General features: G+C 44.2%; 1 non-coding gene across 1 annotated transcript; it reads right to left on the bottom strand.

Annotated features, from left to right (window-relative positions):
• Positions 1-16688: 16688 nt before the first annotated feature.
• TRNAD-GUC (transfer RNA aspartic acid (anticodon GUC)) lies at positions 16689-16760 on the bottom strand. The gene has a single exon. It is a non-coding gene; the product is annotated as a tRNA-Asp (tRNA).
• Positions 16761-16996: the final 236 nt, after the last annotated feature.

Below are 16996 nucleotides of genomic sequence, written 5' to 3'. Positions count from 1 at the left end.
CAATTCTCATTTTCAGGTAGTAAAGCATCTAATTAACGGTGACTTTTCAGGAGTGGGCTCAAGCGGCTTCAACCGGCTTCGGAGGAAGCARCGGCTTTGGTGTCCGTGAGCATAGGGGTAAGTGGATCGAGGTGGACCAGCACGGGCCAGGCACCGGACATGGGACAGCACTGTGGCTGCGACACGCTGCCAAGAGGGTCTGTGTCTAGGCGGGAGAGGGCAGCAAGAGCCCTGCGCTGGGAGCGRGCTGTGGGGCTGCTTCCTCTGCAGCTGCCAAAAGCGTGGATTCGATTAAGCTAACCATTCTGACCGCTGGGGGAAGAAACCCCAGGACAACACTGCTGAGCAAAGGTGAGCCTGAGCACCAAGCGTGAGGATGCTCAGATTTGATGGATTTGTTTAGCTTCATCGGAGAACGGGAGACTAAGGTTAAAATCTGAACTCAACTGCTCGCTGCAAGTGTTATGGGTTTTTTAGCATGTGATTTCCTTTAGAAAGCCTCTCTATCTCTCTCTTTTTCTCCTTTTTCTTCAAAGAGATGAGGACACTCTGCCACTGCCACCGAAAAGGGGAGTGAGTTACTCCACAGCAGGAGCCGACGAGGAACTAATCGATCGACTTTGCTTTCGAGAGGAGGCAACAGGGGGAGAGGAGGGAGGAAGTGCTAAAATGTTCAATTAACCAAATGAACCAGTGGCCTAAACTCTGGGGAGCGCTTCACGTGGTGTATCACCACGTAACTAAACAGCAGCATGGTATTATGGTGTTACATTAAATTCCATTTAGTTTGCTGTAAGCCTTCATGCTGAAAATGCAGATGAAAGCTGACTCTATTGATCTCCCTGGCTTTAGCTTATTGAACAGCTCTTCAGTGGGCAAGCAACTGCCTTACGCAAGTTAGTTACGTGAACTTCATCTGGACTTACACACTGTGAGATAATGATTTATTCGTATAAATGGCTTCACTGAAGCAACTTCGTGCTTGCCTGCCTCCCTCCTGGGGCATATTTGAGATGTCAGGTGTAGAGCATGGATAGCTCACTATGCGATGCTGAATCTTGTTGTTCTTTTCTTTCAGTGTTGTCAAAATCCAAAATTTTTTGCCCAGTGTTCAAGTGGGTCTCTTTCTGAAGCAGTTAAAATACAAAGACTATTGCAAAAGTGTGTGTGAAATTACTGTAGCAGGCCTAAACAGCATCATTTTGCCATTGTGCATGAGTCTTCAGTCCCTAACATGGTGTTCGTCTAAGGACCAAATCTTACAAACACACTCAAGAGTAACTATTCACTTAAAGCATGAGCAAAGGCAATCGATGGGTTTGTGCAAATGAGGTTAAACCTTTACTGTTGGTCAGCCACTACAGCCGTGAGGCATAGGGAACTTCGCCTGGTTTCATGCTAGTCTCATATTCGATGGAGTTTGTCCTCCTCCTTTGGTTCTCTTAAAACCGGTAGTTTTGGTGATGCACTGTCTTGAAAGGAGCATAACTCGGCAAAAGGAGGGAGCATGGCAGGACAGGACAGCTGAACACAAGAGCTGTGGCAAAGATCATCCCTGATGATGCATGGAGACCATATCTGCTCCTACTTGCTGAAGTTAATTGGTAGTTTTCACGTGAACCATGGTCAAATAAATTTACAAAAACATAATCCAGATTGCTGGGGCCGAGAAACTCTGCACACAAGGCTGCTGACATCCTGCATACTCTTGGCCCAAAGCCACTGCCAGCTGCAACATTTTTAGGTTGGAGAGATGAAATAGCTGCTCCTGAATGCTCACAAATATTTTAAAAATGCAGACAGTATAAAGTTAAAGATATAATGACCGAAATAAAACAGCATTTTGGCAGTAAATCTTGTTGAAAGAGCAACAGCCTAGTAAACCCTATCTAACTTTTAGTGCTGCCTTAGACCTCATGCTGGCCTCTGTCAATACATTAGTGTGTAGATTCACGTGCCGTAGATAGCAATCCTGACAGTTTGGGGTCTAGGTTTTCCTTCTTCCCATCTATCACTAACACAGTGCACATCCTACATGACTGTTTTACTTCATCTGAGACCTGCCAAATAAAAGATTCTGTTTTATTTGCGTAAGTAATAACTACTAATAATTTACATTTACAGCACGTGGCACCTTCTCTTGAAAACTCACAGCACTTTATAAATATGAAGTTCCTCATAAATACGAGGAACTGGGCTTTTTAACACTTCTGAGAGGTGGGGTATTATTTTCCCTATCCAAAAATAGAGAAGCTATAGCACAAAAAGTGTTAACATTCAGTGTTACGGCTGAGAGGGAAAGGCAGAGAGCCTAGGGGAGGTCGCCAGCCCTTGGTGTGCTTTTAGGACAAAAACACCCAGCAGTAAATGAGAAAACTGCATGTACCTTGAAAAGAGGTAGTTGCACAGAAGGGCTAGTTAGTAGCATTATGCATAGGTAATGAAATACCGTGCCTTTTTATATCCAAAGGGTTTATATGGAAAGGTGCTCATTTGAAGTGTTCCTCGGGGGAGTTTTGGGTCAGATTGAGCCCACTGAGGAGAGAGGAAGAACTCTAACTCGCGTTACGGAAAAGGTCATCGCCACGCTGTTAGCGGTCGCGGGAAATAACCGGGTTATCTACAGCTGAGCCCGAGGGTGCCGATACCCAGACGCCTCCACCCTCCAGCCCYGGGCGCCTCTGCAGCCTCCAGCCGGCGTGACGCTCCTCCGCGGTGCCTGGCCCAGCGGCACGGCACGGCGCTGGGGTCCTGCGGAGGTCTGCGCCGCCAGGAACCGCCCCGCCGCCGCYGGGGCCCGCGGTGATCCTTCCCGGGAGCCGCGAAGCTTTCCGCGTTTCTAACGCGTCGGCTTCGTGCGCTGATGGCCTCCAAACAGGCTTACCGGCTTGGGCTAGGAAATAGCTAGTGCGTGTCCCCAGTTACACTTCTTGAAGCGCTCGTGCTTCTCCGTAATTTGTTATCCCACATGCACAAACAAGAATGTGCCACTTGGGTTGTGCGTGGCTGTAAAGAGCAAAACAAGCACGGGTGCAATACTTTAGGCAGCTTTGCCTCCTGAAGGCATTAACGAGGGTGTTTACTGCCGGATCGCAGTTTTCTGCAAGCTGTATTGTAAAATCTCCTGCTGCCACCATCAGGACATGAAAATACAAAATACCTTTTTATACAGAACACAACACTGAAGCTAAATAAGTCAGTGCATCCAATAAAAACATGACTAGGATATAAATCCTCTGAACGTGCACAAAAATATGCCTTGAACTGCAAATGATAATAGTACGTCTCCGCAGAGAGACATCCGCAAGGAAAATTGCAGACATTTTTTTCTGTAATTTGTTTAATAATCATGCAGTAAATAAATCCAAACAAAATAACCTACACTGCACATAATCATGAATGTGAATTAAAAGCATTTCTAATAATAACACTGTRATTATGTTAACAATATTTCTGCATGTACATCAGTACAAGATGTATGGCTAATTGAAGATTACTTTATTTCCTTATAAACACCAACTATTTTTACAAGTTCTTGACCATCTTTTATGTACAATCAGGAAAACTCAATTTTTAAAGTTTTCTTTCTGCCAGTGTAATTTTCAAATGCGGTCACAATTTTCTACCAAATATTCAGCTATCTAATACTAAAGTACAGTCAGAAAGTACAAGATCTATGTGATATCACTTGGCTATTATCAGGAAGACTGGGCAGAGCGGCATTGGATGGAAATGATGCCCTTCTAAGACAATTTATGTTAGTAGAGAATTTGGTCTTCTCTGYACAGTTTTGTAGTAGCTTTGCACARTCCAAATTGAGAATCATTGATACAAAAATAAATATTAAAGACACTTCTGAGTAGTTTGCAATGCAATATTCCAGATTGCTTTTGCAAACAAATTCATGAGGAAAGAATGTGATTTACTTCTTYGGCAGCATAGAATTACGGTTTACTTTCATTCATAATGTCCCGTTCYAGGTTGATGCGGTATGTATGTTATAGACTAAAGTTATATCAGCCTTAAATCAAACTGTCTTCCTTKAGTAAGGTGAGCTACCCTCCTTTAATAGTAGCAGCTCTCTCACTACTGTTACAGTTGTTCAGTGCCGTGCTTAGCTGTATTTACTGTGATTAAGAAGCCCAAAAGCCTCTGTGGGTGTGTGGGAAAAGCCAGTATGTTTAAGGCTCACTAATGCGAGTAGCTATTTATTGTCAGCTATCACGTACATTAATGGCCCCTCTTTGTCCCATGCCACCATATACGACCTAAGCAAAGCACTTGTGATTTTTGTTTCTTAACCCCAAAATCTRTGTAACTGAGCAATGAAGTAGTTGTAAGAAGAAACTTTTCCATCCTCAATCAAGAGGGCCAGTAGCAAGTTATTTTGGGACAAGTTAGTCCTTTTCTGGTTGGGAGAAAAAGAACTTYCTGTAATCCCCAGTAATCCATTTAAAAGGAGAGACTCAGTAGAGTGGGAAGCAAAGGGAAGGGGGATGCGCTGAGCGTCATTTCTGCAGAACCTCACTCTTTCTGTCAGCTTACGGTAGCTGGGCCAAGCGTAGTTTGTTATCCCCATAATGACAATATTGCAGCTTAGTCTATTTGCGATTGGTATCAGATACGCTGAGAGTGATTTTGTAGTGCAGATGCTTGCCTCCAAGACTGCCTGCTTGGACCCTCACGCTCACCAACTGTTAGCCTTCAAGAAGGAGTCAGAAGAAGCTAGAAGGYTGCTTTCCTGACCTCGCAGGCTAACCTAGCCGTACGCGGGCGTTTGTGACCCTCTCGGGATACTCTTTGCAGGAAACTGGGTAGCCAGTGATCAAAGTAGGGGGAGCCCCACTCTCAGCTTTGCGTCTGGAGGGCACGTCGGAGGACGCTGAGCRTAAGACTGCACAAAGCAGCGCTGCGGCTGCTCCTTGAGCTGAGGGCCATACAGGGCAATCCAAAAGAAACATTAGGTGGGGATAACCTCTCCCACTTTGTGCCTTCCAGAACCAGCGGCAAAAATGCCTCCTTCATGAATTAATGCACTGGATAAGGTGATGGCTCCCTCTGCTCTCTTTCCACATTTTCATGGTGTTTGTATACTGTATTACCAGTATCTACAAATGGATTTTGTAGGTACAGATTCCAGAACTGAATATTCAGATAGTCAGACTGCATTAGTGCACCTTGTTGTACAGATGYGAGTTTCTCTTTGTTTCCACAGCTATCAAATATATGCACTGTAGACGTCAGTTATATAAGGCATAGAAGCAGGAGGGGGCAAAGGGCAATGTGGAGAAGGTGTTGAAGGATGAGGAAAAGCCGCCTGGAAAGGGCAAAGGGAAATGGAGAGCACTCCATACACAAGCYTATCATGAATTTATCACGTGTGTGGTGCTTCCTATGAGCAGTCATGGGAGCAATTTAAACTAGCCCCTAGGCAAGTCAAATCTGAACATGCTGCTCTGAGACAAGCTACAGATTGCAGGGTTTAATAAAAAGGATGGGCCAGAATCAGCAGAGCAGAGGATAACACAGGAGGGAGAAAGGGCTAGTATAATATCAGAACATCAAATGAAGTCCCCGTAATATCTTAGTAATACATTGTATAGAGGTAGTGGGGAGCCAAAAGCTGACACTATATCAAACTTCTGCACAGTTTGGGTGCACGTTATAAAAGGTATCCTGATGGTTGCTTCATAGCCATGAAGAATGACACAATTCTAACTTGTTTGCATTTCTCCCTTACCAGCTATATTGGTGTCTTGCATTATATCCCTACCATTAGGTGTCACCAGTTGCCAGCAGTAGATTTCTGAGGAGATAAGACTGGTCTAATATTGCAAATATGGAATTTCATTCTTAGAGGTTTCCAGGTTACTCCTACAAAAGCATATTCATAGGTAACAAGCTAAGCTACTATACTGGACAGAAGAGGAATTGGATGAGACAGAACAGATCCAGTTTGCTKCTTTGCAAAAGCTTTCTCCATTTTTGGAACGATTTGGTTTGAGGGTCTTAATATTTCCGTTCAATATTTARGTACTTCTAAGTACATTCAGCCTCAACAAGACTGGAGCATGGCCCTTGTGGTGCCTTGCTCTTTTGCTTATCCTCTACTYGTGCCTGGATTGAGCCTTTGCTGCTCTCCTCAGTGGGTTATTAGCCTGCACGGGGTACAGTTTGGCTTCACATCATCTATGCTGGTCCAACCAATCACCACTAGTCTTGCTATAGATTCATGGGGCCCAGAGTGAAGGTGGGTTAAACACTGGCAGCTTTTTTTCTCATGGAGAACACAGCTTGAATTATGTTCTCACTTGCCATGTACGACAACACTCTACCACTTCACCATGAGAAGAGACTGTATTACAGGGAATTAAACACTGTTAATACAAAAAAAAAAAAAAAAAAAAAAAAAAAAACTCTGCAGTCAAGCAAATGTCATCTCTTTGGCAATAGCGATGTGAACGGCTGGGGCAGGTGAGTCAAGCTGGCAGCATGCAAGGGGAGTGTCTTTCCAGGCAACTCAATACCTTCAGAAACCCAGTGTTCTTTGGAAACGCAAAGTAAACATTTCCCCCTGTGACTGATATTTACTTAGCAACATAAACAGGCTGCTGATGGACAGAATATCAGTCACAATACAAAATTAAAAATATCTGTATTCCATGCTGATGAGCGAGTTCTCTGAGACATTAAACGCTGCCGATGAGCTCGTTTTGGCCTTAGACTATCCAGACTGGTCTCTCTGATGTGGCACTCCACTGGTTGGCAACACCTCCAGCCATACTGAGAGCAACACTGACTTGGCAAAGTGTGAGAGCCCGTGGTATGGCTCCTTTCCTACCCTCTACTCTCTTCACATTGGAGTAGGAAAGCAGAGTCATTCTCTCCTTTCAGTATTCTATGATTCTATGATCTACTTTCTCCTTAAATTAGTTGTATCAAAATAGCTTGTAGAGGCCMGTTTTGCTAGATTTTATATGTAGTCCGTAAGCTTTTCCCACAAAGTTTTGTAGTCAAAACAGGCAAGAAARAGAAAGGGAAGAGAATCTCACTGCYGTTTCAMAGAGATGTGGAAATGGGACACAAACGACACTTTCTCCAGTCCATACAGTGCAGCGAGACTGCGGCAGAGCTTGGAGGTGAATAAAGTTCTCCTAAATTACAAGGCCCATTCTGAGCACCACTCCTTCCTTCCAGCCAGGTACTGAGTCCCTAAAAGCTCTTTGTAGGATGTACGCCATGCCAGAGACAAAACCAAAATATCCAGATAAGGACATAATGTGAGAACTTCCATAATCAGTCCAAGCCAAGGATCCATCTCACTCACTSTCTGCCCTCTGTTTAAGGAAAATAGTGTAAGAAAAGTCAAATATGGAGCAATCTTTTCCCTATAACCTTCCAGTTTCTAGAAATCTGCACTTTAGGGACTTCATGAGTTGGAAGCTGCATCCACTCAACAGTCTTTTAAAGCCTAGATGTAGACTACATGACTGTTTAGCTTTTTTGAACTTACTTACACTCCCAGTGTCCACAACATCCTGTGACAGTGAGTTTCACAAGTTACTTGGCTGCATTTAATTGATACATATTTAATTGCATGAAAAAATACTTTAGTCTGCTTGCCAAGAATTTCATTGGATGCCTCTTAGTTCTTATTTTAATGAGAAACAATAAATAACCATTCCCAATACCTCTTCTCCAGACCACTTATGATTTTATAGACATCTGTATTAAAAATATTTAAAAATACATTCTCTAAGCTTTTATCAATGATACAACCTGTTTCATATTACTTGGGTTGAAACCTGCCATGGCTGTTCTCCAGATATATATTTAAGCAAGAAAAGTAAATATGTCCAACTGAGCCTTTTGTATTGCTTTGTATATTTGTTTTCTGATATTGCTTCCTCCTTTTTAGTGCTTAGTAGGAAGTATTTATCTAAAAGAAACACTGAATAAATAGTTCCCTCCTCTGAGTGTCTCAGGCACTCAGGGTACCTCACAGCTTAAGGAGTTGGAGGAAAGACTAAGGGAAAATCTGTGAGAAGTATTGCTGGATATTGGCAACATAAAAAGGGCAAGTCCTAAGTGCCCCAGAGAGCTGGACAGACAGCTGGAAAATCTCACCTGCTGGCAGGCATGATTCCCAGAATGGCAACTGAACTTCCAGAGCATCTTTTTGTGCTTGGGGATTCTGCTGGTAGAACTGCTTGCTTCGACATTTGCTGCCAAGTAGAAATAGGAGTGGGATGCAGTTATACATTRAATGGCAAACTGAAGTTAAATCTTAGTGCATTCGCTTAGTTCCACTGCATTTTGAGAGTGAGACCATGCAGTGAGAAAAGGCCATATCCAGGATTCCCACTGGAAAAGGGATATGGTTTTGTCTCCTAAGAAATAGTGGCTGTCTACCCTGTCTACGCCTGTTTGTTCGTGCCTTTCTGCAAATCAGTCAGTAGACATTTAGCCTCTCTCTAACCCATACATTGGGTATACATCTTCCTGCCAAGAGATGCCGATAAACTAATGAGGGGAATTGCTCAGAAACAAAAAAAAAAAAAAAAAAAAAAGAAAGAGCAATTGACTGTAAAGATAAAGCTGTTGGCTCTCAGTAGAAATAGTTCTTTTTATGTTTTGGGAGTGGACTGACTTTGATAGGGCTTTGTACTGTGCTTCGTACAAAGCAGGTTGGGGAGGGACATCAGAGAGGCTTTAAGAGGCTATGACTGAGAAGATCTGCTAGGCCAGAGAAGATGTTACTTCATAGTTTTGGAGCCGTCCCTGCACGGAAGGGGCAGGACATCCCACAGACTGTGGGCATCCTGGTGTARCCCCATCCACTCACTGGGATTATGCATGAGGGACCAAGAGGAGAAGACTGACCCCTCTACTGAGGGCACYGCACCACAGGAGTGGTAACCCGGCTGGACAGGGTACTCTGTAGGTTTTCAATGCAGAGAGAACCGCCTGAATAGCAGGTCTGATCAGGTTGAGTTTATGTTGCATGTTACACAGTAATTTGGGGAACAGGGGAGAAGGCTCTTCTGCCTTATGAAATATCCATGTCATAAGGAATTATGAGAGAAATGTGAAAGTTGTGGTCTATGTTGTGAAAACCTGACCGTGCCTGCAGTGATCGTGCCTGCAGTTGTTTGTACGGTCAGAGTGCCCCCACTTCAGGCAAGGAGGGAAGTGTCCTGGTACATCTATTCGGGGACTTTTCCCTTTATGGCAAGAACAGTAGGTRGGTTTTGTGGGTATTTCTGCAAAGAAGCTGAAATCCCTGAGGTAAAGGAATAGCAAACAGAGGAGATGACTAATGAAGAGTTAGCTGGCAGAAGCGGCTCATCGTTGCAGAGTAACTGTGAGGCCTATTAAATGGGGATAAGTGAAGGCATACCTGGGCATGAGAAAWACAGAGAACAGCAAACTGTGGCTAAGCTGTGGGAAGAAGCACCGTATCAGTCCAAAGAAGTGATGAAGACTCATGTTATCCTTTARTGATTTTGGAGAAAGCATTGCTCCTTAGGTTTTTTTAAGCTAATAYTTGTCTTTTTTTCTCTCCTTTCTTCCATCTCCATAATAAAGTATTGTTTAATTAAATCTGTTTCGTTGTGTGTGATGAAAAAGCATTTGCTAAGTGCTGACATGGACTAACTTCATCTTCCCAGGTCTTACCTCAATGTCTAGAAACTAAATCTAGCAAATGTTCCTGCCAGACAAAGCCTAACAGAAGGGTTTGAAAACAAATTCCTGTTAAAACAGATATGCAATTCTGCTGTGCCAGACACAAAGTCTTACAATTTGGAAGGACTGGCAGCAGCATTTAAGTATGTGCAGAAGTGTAAACATTGGGTCTAATGCCAAGACACTCAAAGTCTACACATAAGAGGGGGCAGAACCGTAAAAATACAATGGTTTGTAAAAATTCCCCTTGCTTGGTGCTGCCTTAACAGCCAAAGATTGCAGATGCTGTGAACATAGTGAGCCAGGAAGAATAAATAAGCAAGCCCATTGCTACATTAATAGTAGCACAGAGAAATTGTCAYATTGATTGAAAAGAAGAAACTAAGCTCTTGTTTCAAAATTATAGAATCTTTTCTTATTTAGTAAATATTTTTCTGCTCCTATCCTTGAATAAAGGCTCTGAAAGAAATGCATGAAATTTCTGCTTTTTGCTGAAGCCTGCTGGTAATATGGTGCTCTACTGCACAACTGTGTAGTTTGTGTAATGCTCTGGTTTGCGTTAATGCTCTGAACTTGCATATGAGGGACAAATATCTAGATAATTACATGCAATGGCTCTGCACTATCCCCCTGAGGATTCCAAAAAAAAGCTTGAAGAAGCAAATTTAGCTAAAAAAATCAAGCCTAGGTGAAAGAAATCCAACCTACGGATATACAGACATAGACTCTATCGACCTAGCAATGAGCTGATTCGCATTTAACACCTAATTATCACATGCTACAGCTGACCAGAAGCCATCACCTCCTCTGTCGGGGAGAAGATGGATGCACTTTTATGCATCTATTGGCATATGGATCCTACCAAGCATCAAAAAGGATCAATACCAGGAGTTTCTCTACTGCAGAATATGTTTGATATTTTATCTGTTCACAATTTTTAAAGAATGCTATATGGATCAACAAAGTGTGGCAACTGTAGTCCTCGTTTAGCAAGGCAAAATATTTATATTCTTACAGTGCACGTATGATGAGCAGAAGGCAGTGTTATTTGCTGATAAACAGAAAGCCAGCACAAAATCTAGCAATTATATAGCCCCCTTACCCAAAACAATACCTGGAGTTTATCCAGAGGTCAGCACATATCGACAGCAAGCAGAAGATCATTCAAAATTAGATCCCATGAAAACAAACATAAAAGCTCATCTTGCAAAACTTTAGATATTAAAACAACAAAGCAAAAAATCCCCTTTGTTGATCATTGAGTTTGTTCTGCAAGATGAGCATCTGGGTCCTATTCAGGAGAAGCACTTACGAACATGCTTTGCATGAAGCATATATTACTATTGCTTTTATTTCAGTAGGAATTCTTGGATATTTAAAATCTAGCATGTGCTTGTTTGCTTGGTAGCTCCTGGAATATAAAATATCTAATCATTCAGAAACAGACATTTTTAAAACTGATGATTGAGAGGAAGATTATGAGTCTGATAAAAGCTACAGATACCTGGTAAACACAGCCCATCTCTTTATATACAGTAGTTCTATCTGCATGTTAAATGACAGTGTGTGTGCATTAGAGTTCTCAGGTACAGCATCATTTTATTTCCAAATTTGTTTTCAGCCACTTCTAATTACTTTATGGATCAGTTTTCCAGTTTAATGCTAAAGAAGGGTGATGCTCTAACCTACTGTTGGTAAATGTGAATAATGTGACAAAAAAGAGGAAGTGCTGCCATCCAGGAGATTTCAAAAGACTTTAACAGATAAAAGTCTTTGAAGAAACCAAAATGCTGAGTAGGCTGAGTGATGTAACCAAATTTGCAGAAGAGAGAGTTAACTCTGCATCGACTGGGGTTTTTTTGAGGCAGGAATTGTTCTTATCTGAGCCTGTCATGATGACTCTCTGAGCTTTCCAGACCTCTGCATTCAGGTAAATAACATGTTTTGGGTGAGGAAACACATGCACATCTTGAGGGAGTAAAAATGAGTCATGTCGTAATGGTATAGAAGTGCAAATACTATAAGCTGGAGATTTTAAATCAGTAACTTAATAGTATATGCCAACGTTATAGTTTAACACTGTAAAATGTGCATTGTGACTTTTGGATGCTTTAGTTCTGAAACAGTATGAGAGAGTTTGATGCAGCTGGTGGTTGTGCGACAGAGGGACGCTGGCAGGCTGGAGAAATGGGCCAACATGAACCTCAGGACGTTCAACAAAGGCAAGTGCAGAGTCCTGCCCTGGGGAGGAATAACCCCCCTACMCCAGCACAGGCCGGGGGCAGGAAAGCAGACCAGGCCCCGGAGGTCCTGGTGGGCACCAAGAGGATCGTGAGCCAGCATTGCATCCTCGCAGCAAAAAAGGCCAATGCATTAGGGCTGCATCAGGCAGACTGTTGCCAGCAGGTCGAGGGAGGTGATGCTGCCCCTCTGCTCAGCCCTGGTGAGGCCACACCTGGAGTGCTGGGTCCAGTTCTAGGCTTCCCGGTAGAAGAGAGTATGGAGTTACTGGAGTGAGTCCAGTGAAGGGCTACAAAGATGATTAAGGGCCTGGAGCATCTCTTGTATGAGGAAAGGCTGRGAGATCTGGGGACTGTTCAGCCTGGAGAAAGGAAGGCTCAGGGGGATCTTACCAATGCTGRTAAATATCTGAAGGGAAGGTGCAAAGAAGACACAGCCAGACTCTTTTCAGTGCTGCCCAGCGACAGGATGAGAGGCAATTGACACAAACTGAAACATAGGAAAGTCTGTCAGGTTGCCCCAAAACGTTGTGGAGTCTCCATCCTTGGAGCTCCTCAAGAGCCATCTGGACAYGGCCCTGAGCAATGTGCTGCAGGTGATCCTCCTTGAGCAGGGGGTTGGGACTAGACRATCTCTAAAGGACCCTTCCAATGTCAACTGTCCTGTGACTTTGTGAATCTTAACATCAGGTCTCTATGGCACTGTAAACACAGCACCTAAAAGCTGAGGCTAATCATTCTGGAAGTGTGAATTGTATGAATATTTAGCAATATGGAAGTAAAAAAAAAAAAAAAGATTGTCTTTGCAAAAATATTGTAAAAATTAGATGAAAAGAGGAACTGAAAAAAATTACAAAACARATTCCCTCTGAATGGAAAGAAGAATGAAGGGAGTTATATTTAACAGACCATATGACATTTAGAAACATGTCTTGAAAACAATACCGAGAAACTGCCTGCATAGAACAACAGAAAAAAAATAGATGCTTGAAAGCTGATAAAAAACAAAAGCATTCAGGAGAATCTATTAATAAAAATTGCTCTGAAATGCTTTCAACTCTAAGCTAGGAAACTGGATCAATTACTGGTCAGTTGTAGCATGCAGCCCCTGGGGACCCGTGCGAGGAGAGCAGAGCAGTGGCGGTGCCTGGGCAGCCTGCAGAGCCCACTGGGGCAGAGGTGGGGAAATGTGCCCCAGACCAAACTTGGCCTGCAGAAGAAATAAGGACAAACACTTACTGTGTTAGTCTTTATCAACTGATAGCTTTGCAAAGCTTTTTTATTTATGTGATCAACTGGTTTACCATGCATAAGGATTAGAAATCTATAGCAGCTATTGGTTCAGTCGGAGGTGGAATCGCTTCCTTCTGCCATAAAACACAAAGTTTAGCTTCAGGAGTCTCTWGAAAAATCGAAGTGGATTAAGGGGCTTGTATTGCCAACTTGCCAGTTCATCACATTCATCATTGGATGTCCTGACCTGCAAGAAAGCATGCGAATAATTTGCTGTTAGAATGATTAATAACAGCAAATTATGGTGCCAGCTCTTTTGTCAAGGGTGTGCAACATTGCTGTTGCTGTGGTCCTCGAAGCTAGTTTGAATAAGTTAATGAGCAATGCAAGCAATGCCACTAAACTGGACACTAAAAATACTGAATTTTACAGCCTCAGAGGAACCCGTTCGCTGCGTGTCTGGTTGTATTTTTCAGGATGGGATGGAGTGCCCTTCAGATGTGCCTATTACTCTCTATCCACTAAGCAGCAAACCTGGATGACAAACTTAGGTTAAACGGCCACTTTCAGACATCTAAAGACAGCTGAAAAAAATCTCACCCATGAYACACTTATCTGCCCAATAGGTTTGCATGGCAAAACTATGGCAAAATGGCATTGCAATTCTCTTCACTCCCGCCCCTCTCCCTTTGATTACAAACCACCTTTGTGGTTTAGATTTAGAAGGAAGGATTTAGAAGAAAGGAAAGCCACATTAATCAGGTWCGGCAGGCTGCTACTTGTGAGGAACTTGTTTCTTGATTTAAAGGCATTGACACATAAGGCAAAAGAGAGAGCAATCAGCACCCCGATTCAGAAATATTGATAATGAAGCACACACCTTTCCTATCTGACCACTTCCTGCAGAGATTAGGATAAAACATCACCCAACACGTTGSAGGACTCCCTAGGTCTGTTCTTTCTCTTGCTGATCATTTATAGGGACATTTTGGACTCTGCTCAACCTCACGTTCCTATTTATTCATCACTCTTCCTTCTGAGTGAGAATACAAGTAGCCTATTTTCTTTACCTGACTGTAGATATGTCTTTCCTATTGGGACTGCCTAGAACTTATTTTCAACTAGACTTAAAATGTGAATTTCTTAGTATAGTTATTAGGTTTGAAAAGAGATTCCCCTCTTTTTCTCCTTGCCCTTAGAGTAACCAACAACAGAAAACTTCCCAGCTCTTGATAAAGTTTAATTAAAAGATTGAACACAGCCATACATATATATATATGTATATAAACTATATATGAACTTATATCTGGGTCTTATATCTGGTCCTGCGGTCCATCCTTGGTTTTGCAATAAAACTGSCTACTAAGCAAAACCAGTTTCCAGGTGTTTCCGACAGCACATACATATGGATTTTGAGAAAGAGAAGTGGGCGAGTGGGCGTGGGAGGAAATCCAGACACTGCAGAAGGAGAAGGAGAACACGGTGCCTTTAGTTTTTCTTCTTTCCCTACCACACGCACCAGCCAGCCTTGCTCTCCTCGCCGGCATCACCTGYGCTTGTCTGCGTGTGGCCGCAGCCTGGCGGGTTTCTGGGAAGCTCCTGACTGCCCCTGGGGCCAGCGTTGCCCGTGGCATCCCCTCTTCTTTGCATGCTTCTCCCTAGGGTCACCTCCAGATGGGATAGCTGTGGCTGCCCTGCTTTGGGCTGGCAGATCCTCGGTGCTCCCAGGGCTCCCGCAGGCTCTGGCGAGCCCACCGGGTGCACATCCCCATCTCCATCCCGCACCACGTCACATCTTGCGACACCTCTGCGTCTGCAGCTCCAGGCACACCAGCTTGTTTGCCTYCAGGCTGACCTGTCCCAGGAATATGACCCAGGAACAGTAGGATCCCGGAGGCTTGCTGCGTTGTGCAAAGGGTGAGCTGGAAGGAAAACATGTTTCCTAACACCCGAGGGCCTCGAAAAGCAGGGGAAGTGTGTTTCCACTCATCTCTGGATACGAAGTTGAGCRCTGTGTCTGCTGCTGCAGGTGCAAGGGGTGCCACGACCTTGCTAGCAGAGGGATCCTGGGATCCACACAGCTTTTTTGGGGGGAAGCATGGCTATATGCACATTGAATGAGGAAGTGCCATTTGGGGAAGGGTTTTATCAGGACAACGAAGGTTAAGTGCTGCAGTCTACATGTGTCTGTGGCTTCCGGTGACTTTTGGTCAAGACTAATTGCCATCAGTTTCTAAACTTTGCTTTCAAACAGGATCTTAGCTCTTACTTAGCTCTTAGCTTATCTTGATGCATTTCCTAGCCRGAGCACTTGTCAGTATACATGACCTTGCATATATATAAATATGTATATGTATATGTACATATATATGCAAAACAATTTCCTTACCATACCCAGGTCAGGACATCAACCCCATTCCACCAAACACCTCCAAGTGCACAAAGCGAGGGCTGCTGCAGGCCTCTCCGGGTCGCCCGTGCCGAAGGCGAGACACGCGCAGCGGACTACGTGCTCACGCTCCTCACAGCGAGGGCTCCACACCCCCCATTTGCAGCATTTTCTCCTGCTCCTTTCTCTGATGTGGCAGAGCCAGACGACCTGCAGATCACTGGGCCTGCTGGCAGCGGGTGCCTGGCCCGTCAGAGCGGGAATCACTTCCAGTATCCCTGTGCCAAAGCATTAAAAATGTCCTTTGGCAGAAACAAAGCATGAAAATTTGAATATAAAAGAAAAAAGCTTTCAGAAAGTACATACGTAGCTGCATACATGGATGCTAGAGTAGTGCACGGCAATGGCATTACCATGAGTCACCCCCGGCTGCGCTTACACCCATGCTAGCGACTGCCTCTCAAATTCATCCTCCCTAGGGTCTAATTAGGAGCAATTTCTAAGTCGTAAACCGCATGTGGCCTGCTGCCTGGAAACGTGGAGTTAGGTTGGGATCTGGCTCGGCCTTGGGGATTTGTGGTCTTGGAAGTTCTCGGTTTTAGAATGAAAAAAAGCAGCTGTATTWCTATGGGCAAGGAGACGGCCTTCGCTCTTCAACATTCATTCTTTTGTAATTAAGGCTGAACTGTAACATCTGCTTGAACTGTCAATTTTTCCATTGTTTCTGTCTCACAGATTTGGCGGGGGAGGGGGGGAGGCTGTTTTTTTTTTCCCCACATTGGTTTAAGAAAAAGGTGAAAGTTTTTGGACAGCTCAACTAAACTCTGTTCAGCTGTTTGARCTATTTAAGTATGAAAATACTTCCCTCATATGGTCTTCCACTTAAGCAGCTGAGCTTGTAAATTCCTGCAGCTGCGGCATTAACCACCCAGGCTGTCTCCAGCCTGAAGCGCGTAGCTAGCAGGGCTTGGATGGTGTTCCTCTGCGTGCTTTTATCCTTCCTTTTCTAAAGTTGTGGTATTTTTTCAGCATCCTTCTTGCAACGGCTTTGACCTCACAAAGAATTGCTTTTTGCCACTCCAGTAGAATAGATAGGAACAGGAGGAGAAATAAAGTCCAAGGGAGGAAAAATACGGCACCTCCCCGTCGGGGAATCGAACCCCGGTCTCCCGCGTGACAGGCGGGGATACTTACCACTATACTAACGAGGAACTGTGCTACCGAAGCTTTGCGCCCAACCCCTAAATCCCTTCTCCAGCCAGACGCCTCGGTGTCGCCGTGCYCCAACCGCGCTGCCCGCCCCCTGCCCGCAATGCACCACGGGGCTTGTAGTCCTTCGCCGCGGCCTCCCCCTCCCGTCCCGCCGAGCGCGGAACTACGAKCCCCAGCGGCCCGCGCGCGCGCAGGGCAGGTCCCCCGCGGTGGGGCGGGGCGCGTGGCGGCGGCG

This window comes from Rhea americana, unplaced genomic scaffold (assembly GCF_003343005.1).
Source record: "Rhea americana isolate MKP2758 unplaced genomic scaffold, rheAme1 scaffold_69, whole genome shotgun sequence".
Lineage (NCBI taxonomy): Eukaryota > Metazoa > Chordata > Aves > Rheiformes > Rheidae > Rhea > Rhea americana.
Note: the sequence above shows the minus strand (reverse complement) of the source record. Positions and strands in the feature narration are given on the sequence as shown.